This window comes from Equus przewalskii, chromosome 13, assembly GCF_037783145.1.
Source record: "Equus przewalskii isolate Varuska chromosome 13, EquPr2, whole genome shotgun sequence".
In the NCBI taxonomy this organism is placed as follows: Eukaryota; Metazoa; Chordata; class Mammalia; order Perissodactyla; family Equidae; genus Equus; species Equus przewalskii.
The window spans coordinates 36,948,104-36,966,951 of NC_091843.1; the positions used below are offsets into that span (position 1 = coordinate 36,948,104).

At 45.4% G+C, this 18,848-nt stretch overlaps 2 protein-coding genes across 6 annotated transcripts in view; one reads left to right on the plus strand and one right to left on the minus strand.

Annotated features, from left to right (window-relative positions):
• LOC103551343 (proline-rich protein HaeIII subfamily 1-like) overlaps window positions 1–13,529 on the plus strand; it is a 53,934-nt gene extending 40,405 nt beyond the window's left edge. Inside the window, exons 4-7 of the mRNA XM_070571731.1 lie at window positions 2,549–2,735; window positions 5,894–5,968; window positions 10,176–11,108; window positions 13,120–13,529. The gene's annotated coding sequence lies outside the window, so the exon portion shown is untranslated. The remainder of the gene's footprint in view (window positions 1–2,548; window positions 2,736–5,893; window positions 5,969–10,175; window positions 11,109–13,119) is intronic.
• Window positions 1–18,848, minus strand: part of CTNNA1 (catenin alpha 1) — a 313,987-nt gene that overhangs the window by 217,914 nt on the left and 77,225 nt on the right. For 3 of the 5 annotated variants that reach the window (XM_070570709.1, XM_070570706.1, XM_070570710.1), the window contains one exon: window positions 6,503–6,600. The exons of the other annotated variants lie outside the window; for them this stretch is intronic. The gene's annotated coding sequence lies outside the window, so the exon portion shown is untranslated. The remainder of the gene's footprint in view (window positions 1–6,502; window positions 6,601–18,848) is intronic. 5 annotated transcript variants of the gene reach the window in all.

The following is an 18,848-nucleotide window of genomic DNA, read 5'->3' on the forward strand; positions in this document are numbered from 1 at the left end:
CAGGTGAAAGTTCACAACTGATTTGGGATCCCTTCTAACAGTAAACAGGAGGAAAACAGCTTAAGTGGTTTAAGAAAAAAATTGTAATAATGTATCAGATCGCTATCACTCCACTGATACTCAGTCCCTGCATCTCTGAAGTAATTTCCACTTTCTAAGTTATGCTGGGGGGAGCTGTGGGTGTTGAACAGAACAAAGAGATAAAGCCATGAGAAATAGACCCACACAGAGGTGGCTTTATTCATTCATTCATTCATCAAACATCTGAGAGCTAATCGTCTCAGGCACTGTGCTGGCTGCAGGAGATGCAGAGACGAAGGAGGTGGGGAAAATTCCTGTCCCTTAGTTGCTCTTAGTATAAGGGAGGAGGCAGATGTGTAGCCAGATAAGCCACACTACCAGCAAATTTGTAGCTTCCGAGAATCTGCAATTTAAGACTCTCCCCCTCAGTTTGGGTTGGGGTGGGGAAGGTGGGGAGTGGTCATCCCACCTCTGCCTCTAGGGGCTGGAAATTAGAGCTGCTAATTCACCATTTAAAAAAGAAAGAAAGAAAGAAAGAAAGAAGGAAGGAAGGAAGGAAGGAGGAGGGAGGGAGGGAGGGAGGGAAGGAAGGAAGGAAGGAAGGAAGGAAGGAAGGAAGGAGGGAAGGAAAAGAAATAAAGAAAGAACCGAAAGAGAAAGAAAGAAGGGAGGGAAGCAGGGAGGTGGGAGAAGATTTGTCCTGTCCTAGAGGAGGGCTTTTCCATTGATCTAATAGCTTTGGGATGGACAGCTTTGTTGGTCTCAGAGAACTGATTCTCTCTGGCCTGAGGCGTGAGGGAGATGATCAAAGAATTATGAAGATGGAGCCGGCCCTGTGTGGCCGAGTGGCTAAGTTCGCGCTCTCTGCTTCGGCGGCCCAGGGTTTCACCAACTCGGATCCTGGATGCCCACATGGCACCGCTCATCAAGCCACGCTGAAGCGGCATCCTACATGCGACAACTAGAAGGACCCACAACTAAAAATACACACTATGTACTGGGGGCACTTTGGGGAGAAAAAGGAAAAAAAAATTATGAAGAAAAGCCAAGAAGTAGGTCTGAACCTAAAAGGTAACATTTGGTGGAAGCAGCTGCCCGAAACACGGAGCTCCTCCCTGCCTGCCTTCCCAAGAGATGGTGAGAACAGAGAAGAGGATGGCTGAGGAGGGTCTTGAGGGATGTGGAGGAGAAGCGTCAGGGCCACAGCTTTCATGCCAGCAGCAGCAGCAACAGCAGCATTCCGCTGTCAGGCAAATTGCTCGGGGGCAGCTGAGGGCTGCTTTACCTTATGACCACAAGAACTCTGTGGCTTTTAATTTTGGGGCACAGTGGTCATGTTTTTGGCTCCCCTGGGGGCTGGGTGTTTGGTGAGAGTCATCCCTCAAATGTTCTCTCAGCGTGAAATGGATTGCTGCATTTCCAGGGCTTAATTGTCCGCACCAGCTAAAAGCACTGCCAGTAATGAAAATACATCCACTCTTTGTATCAAGAAAAAAGGATAATAACTCAGCTGGCTTTGGCTTACATTTTATTGAACATCAGCCCAGCCTGTTTCTAAGGACATCTCTAATGTGAAGCACAGAAGGCTGCTCGGGGGCTGGGGGATGCTGAGGAAAAGTCTTGGGGAAGGAAGGGCAAAAGGGTGCTTAAGGCAGCCCTCCTTACCCCCTCAGAGCACGCAGATTTCCAAAACGATAGCTGTCCCTATCCAAGGAGCTGGAGAATGTGACTACTCAAAATTTAAACCCCTTTGTTTCTCACAGAAGACGAATGACAGCAGTAGCAATAATAATAACTTAGCACTGTATAGTTTTCAAAGGACATGCAGATACTCTCTCATTTGATCCTTACAACCTCCCTGAAGGGCTATCAGGACAAATGTTACTGTGTCATTTCTATGGATAATGAAACCAAGACTTAAGGAAGGAAAGTGACTTCCCAGTGTCATAATCTAGTTTTAGAGTCAGTGTCTGACACCTGAGCTGGGCAGTCTTTCTGTAACTCCACACCCAGAGGTAGGATGACTCCTTGTGGGGGATCGATGCGGGGAGACAGCGCTGGAGAGAGTAACTGGTGCAAAATGGAGTAAAGACTATAGGGACTTATGCAGTTCCGAAAGGTTACATTTGAAGAACTTAAAACAAGCTCTTCATTCCCTCAATTCCATCTCCATAACCTCCTCTTAGATCAGTGCTTCAGCCATGCTGGCCTCCTGTGGCTGATATTCTTGAGTACCAACTTATAGCCAGCCGTTCTCCACTTCTTCCTTGCTCACAGAAGCCTGGTTTTTGTCAGAAATTGAGAGCACTGGTTCTTCAGTGAAGTTTAGTAGAAGCTAGGCCCCTCCCCTGCCCAACTCTAAACCAATCTAAGTCATTTGTTCCCCTTGCTAATGACCAGTTTAGGAATGGGCATGTGGCGAAATTTTGCTATGTTATGAGATGTGAATGGAAATCTGTGCAGGTCAAGGGAAGAGTTTCCTTGTTCTGAAAAGGGAAGGGTTTAATCTCTTCCTCTCTGCCTCTAGACACTGAGGATGCGGAAATTGTATGATGTTGGAGCTTTGGCAGCCATCTTGGCATATGGAAGGAAGTCAACTCAAGACGATGGCTGAGCAGAAAGAAGGAAATAGTCTGGGCCTAGATCATGTTGATTTGCTAAACTAACCAGCCTTAGAACCCTACCTTCTCTGCCCCTAGGCGTCTTTATGTGAGGTAATAAAATTCCTTCTTTTTGCTCTATTTTGAATTGGGGCAACTTCTCTTTCTTTCTACTGAAAGCATTCTAAATGATACACCTCCTTTCTGTTCCTCAAACCCTCCAAGCTTGCTCTCATTTCAGGGCTATGCCTGCTGTCTGGGACACTTTTCCACCAGATGTACACATGATTGTCTCCTTCTTATCATTCAGGCCTCAGCTCAAATGTCACTATTCCAGAGAGACTTTCTATGAACTACCTAATTTAAACCAGTTTTCCAGTCACTGTGTTTTCATTTTAGCACTTATTAGTATCAGAAATCATGTTTTTATTTATGTGTTTACTTGTTTATTGTCTATTTTCCTCAGAGCGTAAGCTCCATGTGAATAAAAACTGTGCCTAGCTTGCTCACTCCTGTATTCTTTTTTTTTTTTTTTTGAGGAAGATTGGCCCTAAGCTAACATTTGTTGCCAATCTCCCTCTGTTTGCTTGAGGAAGATTGTCCCTGAGCTAACATCTGTGGCAATCTTCCTCTGTTTTATAGGTGGGACCCTGCCACAGTGTGGCTTGATGAGCAGTGTGTAGGTCTATGCCTGGGATCCGAACCCATAAACACCAGGCCGCCAAAGCAGAAGCACATGAACTTAACCACCACGCCACCAGGCCAGCCCCTCACTCCTGTATTCTTAGCACCTAGCACAGAGCCTAGCACATAGTAGGTGCTCAAAAGACATCTCATGAGCAAATAAATGAATCCCAGAGACAATCTCACCCTGCTGCTCCCCACTCTCCCTCTCCCCCATGGCTGTTTAGGTAACGTGTCTGGATCTTTGGCCTTTCATCAATTCCTTTTACAAAAATCTAAATCTCAGGACCAGTGAGAAATAAAGAAGGCAGTAGAGAAGAAAAACATCATAAAAGCAAAATTATTTTAGGCTTAAATGTAAAAGGAGAGCAAGCTGATTGCATAACATATGTAGATCTATGCAAATTACCAAGCAAGTTAAATAGAGGAGAAGTTTGAAATGGTGGGAAGTCCAGAGTTCCATGTTGGGTGTGTTTTCCTTCTCACCAGGAAGTGATATTAGCTTCTTAGCTCAGAGAGTGGGGATTCTGACATACAGGGAGAGAAAAATCAATTGAGAGTTACATAAGTAAAAAAGAATTTAATTTAGTCGTTGAGTTTTTCTAAGAGAGAGACATCAAAAACATTCTACTTATCCACTTTAAATAGTAGACATAGGAAGCAGAAAACTCTATTCAGTTTTACATGATGGTCAACTAAGATTACAGAGGAAGAAGGAGAAAGGAAACAGAGGAAAGAAGAAGAAGGGAGAGATGCAGAAACAACCCTCAAGCTACCCAAATCCTGTGTAATGATAACTTTTTTTTTTTTTGAGGAAGATTAGCCCTGAGCTAACTACTGCCAGTCCTGCTCTTTTTTGCTGAGGAAGCCTCGCCCTGAGCTAACGTTGTGCCCATCTTCCTCTACTTTATACGTGGGATGCCTACCACAGCATGATGTGCCAAGTGGTGCCATGTCCGCACCAGGGATCCGAACCTGCGAACCCCTGGCCGCCAAGAAGTGGAACGCGCAAACTTAACCACTGTGCCACCGGGCCAGCCCCGTGATAGCTCTTTATGTTCAAAGAAAATAAACAAAAACAAAAACAAAATCCCCACAGAACAGCTCTCTGAGTTAAAAAAAAAACGATATACATGTTCAGAGTTTGTTATTAAAACTGTTCAAATTCCTACCTAAAACATGGGAGAAAGGATACTCATTTATTTGTTCAACAATTATTTTGGGGATAACCATGTCCTGGGCCTTGAAGTAGCTATTGGGGAACACGTGAGAACAGCATGTGAGCACAGTAACTGTCCTCATGGGGCCTGCATTCTCTCAGGTTCTGTGTTCTAATTTTCAATGGGGAAAACACCCTTTACCTGCCTTCTCTAGAAAGAAAAGATTATCCATCTCATTTTACAGAGGAAAAGGTCCACTTTTTGGAGCACCACATTGTGGGTGGTCTATGTGCTGCTCTTAAGGACTTAAGGGCCCTGTCACGATTTCCCATGGCTAAGCAGCCATGGAATTGCCTTTTGGCAAAGATCTCAAGAGGGTGCTAACTTTACATACTGAATTTTATAGGATGTTACTGATTTCAAACATTTTGAGCCAATGTCTCCTTCAGCTCCTCGGCTATGGCTCTGGCCACCACTGTACCCCACTTCAGTTACCACAATAGTCTCCTGGGGCCGGCCTGGTGGTGCAGCAGTTAAGTTTGCACATTCCGCTTCGGCACCCTGGGGTTCACTGGTTTGGATTCCGGGTATGGACATGGCACTGCTTGGCAATCCATGCTATGGTGGGCGTCCCACATATAAAGTAAAGGAAGATGGGCATGGATGTTAGCTCAGGGCCAGTCTTCCTACAAAAAAAAAAAACCCACAATAGTCTCCTGACTGGGCTCTCTGCTCCCAACTTTGCCTCCCTTCTCTCTGTGCTCCACACAGCAACCACAGCCATCCTGTTAAAATCTAAGACAGAGCTTGCCTCTTCTCTTATCCAACCCTGGGCTGGCTTCCTATTCACTCAATGATCCAAAGTCACTGCAATGGCCTAGAGGCCTACAGTCCTGTTCCTTCAACCTCCCCTCCTCCTCCTCCTCTCCCTCCTGCTCACACAGCTCCAGCCACACACCACCCACAATCCTGCATTAGTCTTTGTGCTCGGCATCCCTCTGCTCAGGGTACTGCCTCCCCCATCCCCAAATCTGCATGGCTCACTCCCTCACCTTTTTCGGTCTTGCAGTCTTGACTCAGTTGTCACCTTCTCATGGAAGCTTTCCCAACGGCCCTATTTAAAATCACAAATCCCTCTGCCCTCCACATTCCCAGCTTTATTTCTCTCCATAGCTCTTATCACTCTCTAACTTATTGCACATTTCACTTACTTGTCTTGTTTATTGTCTGTCTCTCCCCCACAAGAAAAAAAAAGCTCCAGGAGAGCCAGGATTTTTGTCTATTTGTTCATTGCTGTATCCTCAGTCCATTGAAGAGTGACTGACAAATTAGGCACTCAAAAGGGATTTGCCGACAATCCCTTAGTTTGAATTGACTTAGTTTTATGGGAAACGTGACTACATTCTTCTCATTTTTGTCATTTTACAGAGGACCAGTGAAAACTCCATCGAAGGTTCAGCCTAGTCCTCACCACCATAACTGGGAAGCCCTGGCCCAGAAGCTGTAAGTCTTTGGAGATAAACTCCGACCTTGAACCCCCAAACCAGTCCCAGAAGGGGTGGGTCCTCTTTGACATTCAGCTCACATAGGCTAGGTGCCTGATCAGCAAATGCCAGAGCCTCCTCCTAAATGCAGGCAGATTTACTTTGCAGACGGTAAGGATGCATTTTAATTTGTTGATGTGAAATCTTAATTGAACTAAACTGCTAGAGGTAGTCTCTGTTCTCTGTCATAGTCTTAATTTAGTTGGCAAAACAAGATATCATCAGAGGAAAATCACATGCAAAGACGCCGTGCCCAGGGGCTTGGGGAACACCCTTCTGCGTTTGGAGGTGGGCTGGTGTGTGACTGGGACAAGCATGAACCCCATCCACACAACTCAGGATGCCAATTTGGCTTTCCAGGGATACTCAGGGGCGTCGAACGGGCTCAGACACATGGGCCCTCCCAAAGCAGTGAGGCTAAATACTGTTCCCCTCCTATATTCCATGTTCTGTTTTCAGTGCTAGAGCAAGGAAGAGATGGGGGTTTTCTCACCTGAAGTTACAGAAGTGTGGGAGGTGCCAGCTCCATCATCCATTTGCTGGGGGACCTTGAGCAGGTCGCTTCTCCAACCTGGGTCGTGGTTTCTCCATCTGTGCAATAAGGAGGTTGGAATCCATGTCTTTAAAGGCTGCGATTGCCAACATGCCATGTCTGACTCTCCTGGGACCCTCAGGATTGTGTCAGTGTACAGCCTGAGGCTCCTGACTCTTGCCCACCAAATCTCTGCTGAGTTCTAGGCTATGACATATGCTACACCAATGGCCTCGCCATCTTCTATAGAGGATCAGGCTGCAGGCCTTTCACTAATGTGGCCTCATCCCTGATTCATAGTCTCAGGTTGCGATGCTAAGACCTCCCTGGGAGGAGGTCTTAGGAATCATTCTCTTAGTGACAGATGCCCATTGCATTCCTTTCCCAGACTTCCACCCTCAGGGGCCTTCTATACATGCTACTTGTCCCATCCTGGCAGCTTCTATCTGCTAGGCCTGTCTCTATCTGGAAAAGCTCCTGCTGGGGCTCGCTCCAAGCTCACCCTTGCTGCAGAGGCAAATTGCCTGTGGCGGCCAGCAGGAATCAGCCCCTTGGGCAGTCTAGCTCAGATTTCTGCCTTATGTTATTCCAAGGACAGTCTCTGCAAGGGAATTCCCAGGGAAGGGACTCAGGCCTTGGTATCTCCCTCTGAAGCATAGCTGTAGAAGGGCTGGGGGCACCTTCCTTGAGGGTCAGATTCCTGAACTGGCAGTCCTCACTCTGGTGACAAATTGGCTGGAACAGGAGGGTTGTAGGTCCCAGTACTTGCATTTAGTCACAGGTTCTTCTTATGCTGGGAATCAGGTGCCCGGAGGTTTAGACAGAGGCAATGCTGTGTAGAAGGATCATCACAGCTTTGCAGCAGAAGCCACCTGGCAAGCCCCTTCTGCTCACTGAGCCTGTTTCTTTATCTGCTAGGTGGGGATGCTAATGCCTACCTCAGAGAACTGTTGTCAGAACTAGATGCTATAATGCTTCTAGAGGGCCTAGCCCTGTGCCTGGTCCAGAGACTGTACACCCCAAAGGCATCAGTTGATTTTTTTTTTCTTTTGAGGAAGATTAGCCCTGAGCTAACTACTACCAGTCCTCCTCTTTTTTGCTGAGGAAGCCTGGCCCTGAGCTAACATCTGTGCCCATCTTCCTCTACTTTATATGTGGGATGCCTGCCACAGCATGGCTTGCCAAGCAGTGCCATGGCCGCACCTCGGATCCGAACCAGCAAACCCCAGGCTGCTGAAGCGAAACGTGCGCACTTAACCGCTGTGCCACCGGACCGGCCCTGATGTGTTATTATTATTAAAGTCCTAGCGCAGAGCTTGGCATCCAGAACATGCTCTGTGAATGCAACTGTGATCATCATCCACAAGAGGACATGCAGAGCTGCAGAGCTCCTTTCAACTCTTTGGAGATGGTAGCAAACTGCAGATCACACAAACACATCCCTGAGGTTCCTCACTTCCAGAATTCTCTGTCTTGCTTTGCTTCCACCTCAGTCTGTGAGGAGGCTGGGATCAGGGAAACTCGGTGATAGATTTTTGGTGCAGTGATGGCATTTGGGAGATAAATTGTGAGCTCTGCCTCCTTCTACCCTTGGTGGAAGCTGGAAATGGCCTTTTCCCATCACAGGATGGAAGTTTGAAGAAGCTAATCTAAAGCCAGCAGGGCTTCTTGCACAGGCAGGGCCTGGACTTATGAGCAGCTTTCCTTGGGGTGGGGTCCTCTGCAGAGACTGAGCTCAGATGTTGATTAAGGGGGACTTTTTCTACTGAAAGTGTCAGAAACCTCCCTAAATTCTTAAGCAAAAATTGAATGCATGGACCCACAAACTTGGGGAGGATTCTAAGCAAAGGGTCAAAGGAAACTCAGAACCAAGGCCACAGGGACTGGAACCAGGGACTCAGGATGCAGGGACATGCTCTCCCCTGAAGAAAATAAAACCTAGTGGTGTGGTAGAGATGGGGCTCTGTATGTCAGGAGGTCAAGAAAGGTCAGTCATGGGCAGATCTGTGGATGGGGCAGCTCCAGGCAGAGGCCCTAATTTAGAAAGGAACTTGTTCAAGGAACAGAAGGAAGCCAGTGTGGGTAGAGAGCAGTGAGCCAGGAAGGGAACAGTAAGAGATGACAACCCAGAAGGAGGCAGGGACCAGATCATGAAGGATCTTCAAGGCCAAGATATGGAATTTTTATGGTATTCAAAGGATTGTGGGAAGCCTTTGGAGGGTTTTAAACAACAGAGGGAGATGATCTAACTTATGTTTTCTTTTTTTCTTTTTACCATATGTTTTTAAAAGAACACTCTGGTTACTGAATGGCAAGGAGACCAGGGGTCAGGGTAGAAGGAGGGTTTGGGGGAAAGGCTAGAGGAGGAGCAGGTTTGGGCATGGAGGGGATAAGAGTTCTGCTCTAGCAGTGTCAAATTTGAGATGCCAATTAGATATATTTGTTTCCTAGGGCTGCTGTAATAAATGACCACAAACTGAGTGGCTTGAAACAACAGAAGTTTATCTTTTCATAGTTCTGGAGGCCAGAAGTCCAAAATCTAGGTGTTAGTAGGGTTGGTTCCTTATGGGTGCTCTGAGGAAGAATCTGTTCCATGTCTCTCTCCTAGCTGCTGGTGGCTGCCAGCAATCCTTGGCTTGCAAACATATCACTCCAATCTCTGCCTCCATCTTCACGTGACACTCTCCCTGTGTGTCTCTCTGTCTCTATGTCTTCTCCTCGTCTTACAAGGACATCAGTCATATTGGGTTTAGGGCCCACTCTAACCCATTATGACCTCATCTTAACTTGATTATATCTACAAAGACCTTATTTTTCAAATAAGGTCATATTCACGGGTACAAGAGATTAGGATTTCAACATATTTTTTTGGGAGACACAATTCAACCTATAACAGACATCAAGGGGATGTCAAGTGGGCTGATAGGTATACAAGGCATAAGTTCAGAGGAGAGACTTAATTTGGAGATATTAATTTGGCAGTCATAGAAAACCAGCCATGGGACTAGATGTAGATAGAGAAAAGAAGAGCTGCTAGGTTGAGATCTGAGACTGTCCAATATTTAGTGGTTCATAGAGGAGAAGGAGTCAGCATAGGAGACTGAGAAGTGCTCAGTGAGGTAGAAAACCAGCAGAGTGTGGTTTCCTAGAAGCCAAGTGGAGATTGTGTTTCAAGATGGAAGCAGCAGTCAACCTTGTTAAGAAGTAGCTTTCAAACCTGGCAGCATGCTCACCATTGGTGATTCTAAAACGATTAATTTCAGGAGTGGTAGGGATGGAAGCCCACCTGGAGGGGCTGAAGAGAGACTGTGAGGGAGAAAGTGGAGACAGCAACTACATACAACTCTTTCAAGATGTTTTGCTCTGAAGCACAGTAGAAAAATTGAGTGACAATAGAAGGGAATGTGGGGTAACGGGAGGGTTGTTTACTTATGTTTTAAAGCTGGAATAAATGAGAGAATATTTGTATGATGTGGAGCATTTTCTAGTGGAGCAGTTGGCCAGTAATGGGAGCAGAAGCACGCAATCCACTGTATAAAGTAGATCACGCGAGTCCACGTACAGGTAGGTAAATAGAATTAGTGCTGGGAAAAAGAGGGAGCATCTATTTAATTGCTTCTTTTTTATCCATTAGGAATGAGGCAAGGTCATCAGCTGAAAGTGAGGGGTGAAGAGAGTTAAAGATATTTGAAGAGACATGAGAAGTTATGGAGTAGAAGTTTTTTATTTTTTTTTTAAAGATTGGAATCTGAGCTAACATCTGTTGCCACTCTTTTTTTTTCTTCTTCTTCTCCCCAAAGCCCCCCAGTACATAGTTGTATATTCTAGTTGCAGGTCCCTCTGGTTGTGTTATGTGGGATGCTGCCTCAGCATGGCCTGATCAGTGGTGCTAGGTCCACGCCCAGGATCCGAACTGGCAAAACCCTGGACCGCTGAAGCGAAGTCGTGAACTATACCACTCGGCCACGGGGCCAGCCCCTGGAGTAGAAGTTTTGTTTTTGTTTTTGTTTTTGTTTTTTTTTTGGAGGAAGATTAGCCCTCAGCTAACTACTGCCAGTCCTCCTCTTTTTGCTGAGGAAGCCTGGCTCCGAGCCAACATCCGTGCCCATCCTCCCCTAGTTTATACGTGGGACGCCTACCACAGCATGGCTGCCAAGCAGTGCCATGTCCGCACCCGGGATCCGAACCAGCGAACCCCGGGCCGCCGAGAAGCGGAACGTGCGAACTCAACCGCTGCGCCACCGGGCCGGCCCCAGAAGTTTTTTTTTTTTGAGGAAGATTAGCCCTGAGCTAACTGCTGCCAATCCTCCTCTTTTTGCTGAGGAAGACTGGCCCTGAGCTAACATCTGTGCCCATCTTCCTCCACTTTATATGTGGGACGCCTACCACAGCATAGCGTGCCAAGTGGTGCCATGTCCGCACCTGGGATCCAAACCAGCTAACCCCGGGCCGCCAAGAAACAGAACGTGCGAACTTAACTGCTGCGCCACCAGGACGGCCCTGGAGTACAAGTTTTGAAGAGTGGGAAAGCGAACATATTAGAGGAGTATAGGAGGAATACAGAACAGTAAGTGTCCTCCAGAGATTTCCCATTCATACTTAGGACTCTTTCTAGACATCTTTCTTCTGGATCTGCACTTCCTCTCAGGAAAGGGCTCTGAGTGGCCCTATTTAGGTCATATGCCTATCTCTGGGCCAATCACTGCATCCATAGGATGAGATACTGGAATCGAGCAGACTTGGGTCACATGCTTACCCCTGTGACTGGAGGGGTGTCATGACTGGCAGCCCCAACAGAACCACATGGAGTTGAGGAGAGGTAGTTCCCCATTAAAAACAGGGATGTTAGACAGAGAAAAAGCAATGGTGGTCCACTACCTGCCACTGTTCTCACAGGATTGTCTTCAGGCCCAATGAGACAGTGTCTGTGAAATTGCACTGTGGATTGCATAGCACTACGCAAGGTGAGGGACTATTACAGTAGGACTTAGTAAATGATGGATTTGTTTATTTGTTCACTCAGTAAACAGTTACTGAGTCTCTAAGTGAGGCTCTGTACTGGGTTCATGAAGAAGAAGAGACAAATCATGAATTAGACTTGATCTTCCCCACGAAGGAGCTTGCAGTTTAGTAAAGCTGTATTAGTCAGCTTTTGCCAAGTTATGTTGTGATAACAAACAAACCCAAAATCTTTTTGGTTTATAACAGCAGATGTTTATTTCTTGCTCATCAGCTTCAGGTTAGCTTTGTCTCTACTCCAAGAGTCATTTTCATTCTCACGCATGCCGATCTTGTGGCAGAGGGCAAAGAGGATACGGTGATGGCTCCTAAAGTTTCTGCTCTGATCACGTCTATTCTCTATTCACTTCTATTGATTGGCCAAAGCAAGTCACATGACCAAACCTGATAACAATGTGGTAGTGAAGTATCCTTTTCCCACAGGGAGGTATTGAAAGTCACAGGCAATTCGTGGCAATTTATAATACTTTTACAGAGAGAAGAAGTGAATAATTGGGAAAAATAATATAATCAATACATATACAATATATATATACTATATATATATATATATATATAGTATATATATAGTAAAGTGATTAGAGTCCTGTGATCCAGGGCATTAGGAGTTCAAAGGGGAGAGCAATACTCTCCAGTTGGGGAGATCAGAGAAGCCTTCTGGAGGAAGTGGCTTTTGGGCTGGGTCTTGAATAATAGTAGAGGATCTAGGTGGGTATAGAAGAAGGCAGGGCAATCTACCAGAACAGCATGTGAAAGCCATAGAAGAGGGAAAGTAGGATGCTTAGACAGGAAATGGTGCATTGTTTAGTTAGCCTAAAGCAGAGAAATTAGGACGCAATAATAGAGAGATGGCAAAATGAGTATGTCTGCTACCCTCAAGAGCACATAGAGGCTCTCATCCCCACCCCATCCAGCTGCCAAGCCAGGGGATTTCTGGACTGGGTAAGTGCTTGCATCTGCTGGTAAATGAGTCCACAGCAGGCCGCCCTTTGGCTATACTGTTTTGCCCTTCTTGGCTTGGTCAAACCCAGGTCCTAGCTCAGAGTTAGCTTCCCTGTCTCAATGCCTGTTTCAAAGTTTTGTTGGAAATTGTACTCTTAATGTTCTTATAGGTGATCTAGTGGTTAAAGATTTGGTGCTCTCACTGCCGTGACCAAGGTTCATTTCTTGTTCAGGGAACCATATCGCCTGTGTGTCAGTTGTCATATTGTGGTGGTTGTGTGTTGCTGGGATGCTGAAAGCTATGCCACTGGTATTTCAAATATCAGCAAGATCCTCATAGCGGACAGTTTCAGTGGAGCTTCCAGATTAAGACAGACTAGGAAGAAGGACGTGGCCACATACTTCTGAAAAATCTGTCCTAAAAACCCTGTGCATAGCAGTGGATCATTGTCTGATATGTGCTGGAAGGGCAGAGGATGGTGCAAAAAGACCAGGTGGGGTTCCACTCTGCTATACAGGGTCACCAGGAGTTGGAATTGACTCGACAGCACTAACAACAACAATGTTCTTACAAAGGTGTCTATGATTTTTCTGTCTGTTTCCTTTGCCTGCATCAGCCAGCCTGGTATCCAGAGGATACTTCCAAACTAGGAGATGTTAAAACCAAAAAAGAGGTCTTCCCAGAGGCAGGGGAATGGACAAGATGACCTAGTGGAGCATCCATCCTTGCAAAGAAAGCCTCAGTCTTCATCCTGCTGGCTTCTCTCTTCCGCTGCAGCAGTAAAATGAGTTTTTGTTTTGTTTAGTTTAGAATAAGATCCCATAATTTATTCTGCACATAATGTCATAAAAGAAAAATATAATGGCTCTTTGCAGTTGCATGCATTGCAGTACGAATTTCGTTGTCTTTTTGAATTCAGCTTATTATTACAGCAATGATTTGGGTTAAATGTTTATGTAACAGAAATTTTCTGCTTCTTGATATGTGATAAGAATGTGATGATCAGTAAAATTAATTTTATAACAATCTTGTTTGTTTTGTTGATAGTTATCAAATTCAGTACACAGATGGAAAAGGCTGGGTGAGAGTGGGTCCTGGCTTATTGGAATTAATAAGCTGCCCACCTGGTGGGCGTGTGGTCTAATTGATACTGGCCCTGGGAAGGTTTGCACTTTTAATCATTAATGCCCTGCAGCTTGCTGGAAGCATGAAGAGAAACAGGCTGACTAGGACATGCTAGCAGACGGGTAGGGCTATAAGGAGGCTTCCTACTGCTCAGGAGGGGCCTGCCTGAAGGCACAAGTAGAGCTCAGGGCCCTGTGGCTAGGTAAAAACCTTGGCGGTCCTTCTTCAAGGGAGGCAGGGAAATTTCTCCCTTGAATAGCCTCCAAAGGCAAACATCTCAGTAAGTGGCAGGGCACATCTCAGGCCTGAGGAGAGGCTTGCATATCACTCGTTCTATCACTCATTCACTCACAAATATATATTAAGCACCAAGTCTGTGCCAGGCACTGGATACAGTAATAAACAAGACAGACAAGCTCTCTGCTCTTTCAGAGTTTCATTTTCGTCTGGGAAGCAGACAATAAACAAGTTAAGGAATAAATCAGCAAGATAAGGTCAGTTAGTAATAAGTGCTGTGAAGACAATAAAAGGGTGATGTGATAAAAGTACTTGGGTGTGGGGTAGGGTTACTGAGGGCTGCTCTCCAAAGCTGACATTTATGCTGAGACTGGAGGCACGGGAAGGAGTCGGCTTTGCAAAGTGCTGAGGGAAAAGCATTCTAAGCATTGGGAAAAACAGGTGCAAAGGCCCCAAGGCAGAAAAAGGCTGTAATTACTTGACGAACAGAAAAGAGACAAGTGTGGCTGAAGGATAGTGAGCAAGAGGGAGAATGATGGGAGTTGAGGTTGGAGAGTTAAATAAAGGTCATGTTATACAAAGTTTTGTAAAGGCAAGTGTATTAGTTAATAGACAATCAAAAAAAGTCAGAAATCACTCTAGATATTTCAGGTGGAAGGAATTTAAATTTGAGAAGTTGGTAACAAACACGTTGGAAGAGCTGGAGGAGCAAAAAGAGGGAGATGAGCTTATCCAAAGATTAGTAATTATAGGAAGTCACTATCCTTAAGGCTGGAAGAGTAAAATGGGAAATAGTGATAACCACAGCTGAAAATTGCTGTGCCATAGCAATGAAGCTGCTATTAGGAACTGAACCACCTGAGTAGGAACCCAAGAACAAGCAACATGGCCATTACTAGCAGCGCCAACAAAATGCAGAAAGGAACATGGCCTCTTCCTTATTCCTGCCTTCCAGTCTCCAGCCAGTGGCTCCAACTGGCAGAACCTAACAGGAAGCCAGCTATAAAAGGAGTGTACGGAATCTACACTGCTTTTCAGGATCTCAGGTCTTGGGGGGCAGTGTAGAAGGGCAAACGTGAAGCTGGATGACAACACTCTCCAGGACAAGAGGGTAAGGATTTGGATATCGTTCTATAGGCCCTCCCTCATGTGCTCTGCATTTGACATGCAGAACAGGCTGCAGGGGCAATTTGATCACCTCTCTTCACATCTGTAAAATGGGAATAACAACAGTCATAGGTTTGTTATGAGGATTCATGGAGATACTGCATATAAAATACTTAGCACAGTGCCTGGCTCTTAGTAAGGTCTTAATAAATGTTAGCTATATATGAAGCTATACTGAAAGTACAACCAACATCATGTGGGGGACACCCAGCCTTTTTGATGAGATAACTGAGGTCTTAGCACTTGAAAAGTTTGGAAATCAAGGGTCTCAGGAGAGCTCAGTCTATATAATAGATAGGATCAAAGAATCTCCATTTCCAGTTTGCTCCAGGACTCACACATAAGACCCTTTGCTGTGCTCTGCCTCTGCATGTTCTGCTTGGGCCTAGGTGGGAAATCCAGAGTATATGGAGTATGGTAGAGGTTGAAGGAGTCTGGTGAAGGCATTGGGTACCAGACAAGATAATGAGCATTGTTCCAGTTATCTATTGCTACGTAGCAAAATATCTGAAAGCTTAGAGCTTAAAAACAATCGTTTTTTATGCTCATGACTCTCTAGATCAAGAATTTGGATGAGCACAGTGGGGAATGGCTTGTCTCTGTTCCACAATGTCTGGGGCCTCAGCTGGTAAGATTGGAAGGATGTGGGTCTCTCAACAGCTGGGGGCTGGAATCACTGAAGGTTCATTCACTCACATGTCTGGTGCCTGGGCTGGGTAGACTTGAAAATTAGGATTGAAGGCCAGAGTGCCTGCACATGGCCTCTCTAGGTGGTTTGGCTTCTTCACAAGATGGCGGCCGCAGGGTAGCCTGACTTCCTGTGTGGAGACTCAGGGCTCTAATCATGAGTTTTTTTGGCTAAGTGGAAGCTACATTGTCTTTTATGACCAAGCTTCAGAAGTTTCTCAGCACCACATCTGCTGCAGCCTTTTGGTCTACAGTTTATACTCAATAAGGAAGCCACAAACCTACCAGACTCAAGGAGAGGGGAAGTATATTCCTCTTCTCGATGGGGAACAACAAGGTTCTAGAAGAGCGTATGGGATGGGAGATATTATTGTGGCCATTTTTAGAAAATATAATATGTCACAGGCCTGCAGGTTAGAACTCGCACTACTCACGGGCCTGACCTTGCCAGCCCATCTAGGAAACAAGGCCTGAGTTCCCTGAGGAAGACAGGGCCAAAGGCACGTGACCCTGTCTGTGCCCTGCCTAAACCTTCAGAGGAAGCCTCCTCAAAACCCAAAAAAGGAGGAGATCTGTGGTCCAGAATAAGTCCTCAGAGTGTGTACTGGTGATCACTCAGGGGACATGTGTCACATTAGAGAGCAAGAGAGCTGGAAACTGTGCCATGGAGTCTCATCACATCTGACACTAGATAATAATGATGATGATAATATATTTACCACTCAGCCATGGGGCCGGCCCCTACATATATCTTTTAAATTTAAGTCTCCAAAGGAAATGTAGAGCCTTGAACGGACATCTTAGAAAAGAAAAAAGATTGAAAATTAACGAGCTAGGATCTATCTTAATAAGTTAGAAAAAAAACATAGCAAAATAAACTCAAAGAATGTAGAAGGAAGGGGCTGGCCCGGTGGTGCAGGGGTTAAGTTCATACATTCCACTTTGGCAGTCTGGGGTTCGCCGGTTCGGATCCCCGGGTGCAGACACGGCACTGCTTGGCAAGCCATGCTATGGCAGGTGTTCTACAAATAAAGTAGAGGAAGATGGGCATGGATGTTAGCTCAGGGCCAGTCTTCTTCAGCAAAAAAAGAGGAGCATTGGCAGCCGATGTTAGCTCAGGGCTAATCTTGCTCAAAAAAAAAAAAAAATATATATATATATATATAGAATGTAGAAGGAGGGAAGTAGCAAGATGAAGAATAGAAACTGAAGAAATAGAAACTAAACATGCAACAGGGAGGATCAGCCACGCCAGAAACAGATTTTGTAAAAACTGATAAAGCTCTGATGATACTGATGGAGAAGAAGTCGAAAGAAGACAAAAATAAACAATGTTGGGAATGAAAAGAAGGATATTGCTATGGATGCTTCAGGCATTGGAAAGAAAATATGAGGATATTATGAATAACTTTGTACCAATAAAATGAAAGATATATGTGAAATAGACACATTGCTCAAAATATATAACTTACTAATACTGACTCAACTTGAAATAGGAAATCTGAATAATTCTACAACCATTAAAGAAATTGAATCAGAAGTGAAAAATCTTCCCACAAAGAAAACCTAGGCTTCACTGGCTAGTTCTAATTCTTTAAACACCCCGTGAGAGAATTAGGATTCCCTTCTTCAGAGGAGGAAACTGGAGCTCCGAGAGCTCAAGCAACTTGCCTAAGAGCCCAGAGCTGGTAAATGTCAAAGCCAAGATTTGAACCCTGGTTGACTTGGCTACAAAGGCGGGGAGCTTACACTCCCTGGTCTTCTCTTCAAATGTGAGAACCAGCAGCATATACGTGAAGGTGAAGGACAAGACTGTGATGCAAAAAATGCAAAAACTGATTCTAGATTTGCAGAGATGGAAGGTAAAGCTCTTTCTGCCCAGGGAAGCCCTAGACACGAGAAATCTGGTTATGTACGTCTACACAGAGAAGAACCTGGAGATTATCCCCAGGGCCCACCCCACCATCCTGCAAGACCTATTCAAATGCCACCAGTGCTTCTCTATAGGGCACCAGAAACCCTGCCCTGAGCCCCATAGCTGCCCTAGCCTGCCGTACCCTTGGATGCCCACAGCACTGTATCTGGGCCTCTTCTATACATTGTCTGCTGTGTGTCATTCTCACTATGTTTTCCAACCTTGAAAATGCATGGCTGCCTAAGAATACAGACGCCAGTTTGAGGAACCCTCATTAAAAAGTCAAATGCTGGGCCCGGGCTGTCACCTTGTGGTTAAGTTCGCACACTCCGCTTCAGCAGGCCAGGGTTTCGCCGGTTCGGATCCTGGGCGCAGACACTGCACCGCTCATCAGGCCATGCTGAGGCAGCGTCCCACATAGCACAACCAGAAGCACTCACAACTAGAATACACAACTTTGTACTGGGGGACTTTGGGGAGAAGGAAAAAAAAGAAGATTGGCAACAGTTGTTAGCTCAGGTGCCAACCTTTAAAAAAAAAAGTTAAATGCTGGCACTCTAGGTGATCACTGGGCTTTGAAAATTGTAAGGCAGCCATCACAGTCATCTAGACCTACCAGAGTATGTTCTTGTTAAAAGGCGTTTTTAAGATTTTCACTAAAATAAAAACTAAAAATTTAAATATTCACAGAGCAAACTCTGTGGTCCCTGAAGGCAGATTTTATCTCTGTAACAGGCAGGAACTACTCCACGAAATAATGTAGGATTTCATTATCTCTCTAAATCAAAACTAAATCCAGCTTAAGTTCTGTGGAATGCTGGATTATTGTTCCATCACTTTGCTCCCTCCTAGGTAACAGGATCATACATCTATATTCCTCACTAGGCAACTTTGCAGGTTCCTCCTGTGGGTGGGGCGTATTTCTCCATCCTTTGACTCTGGGCTTGGCCATATGACTTGTTTTGACCTGTGGTATTTTAGCAGACTTGACTAAGTAGAGGTTTAAAATGGGCTTGTGTGTTGGGGCTGTTACATTTGGGCCTCAACTGCCTCCATGAGATGAACATTCCCTGGCCAGCCTGCTGGTCCTGGAAGGAAGATGAGAGGCACATGGAGCAGAACCAAACCAGCCCAGCCAAAGCCAGCCTATAAGCAACTAGCACCCAGCAAGTCACCAAACTCATGAGCTAAATAAATGCTTACTGTTGTGTGCA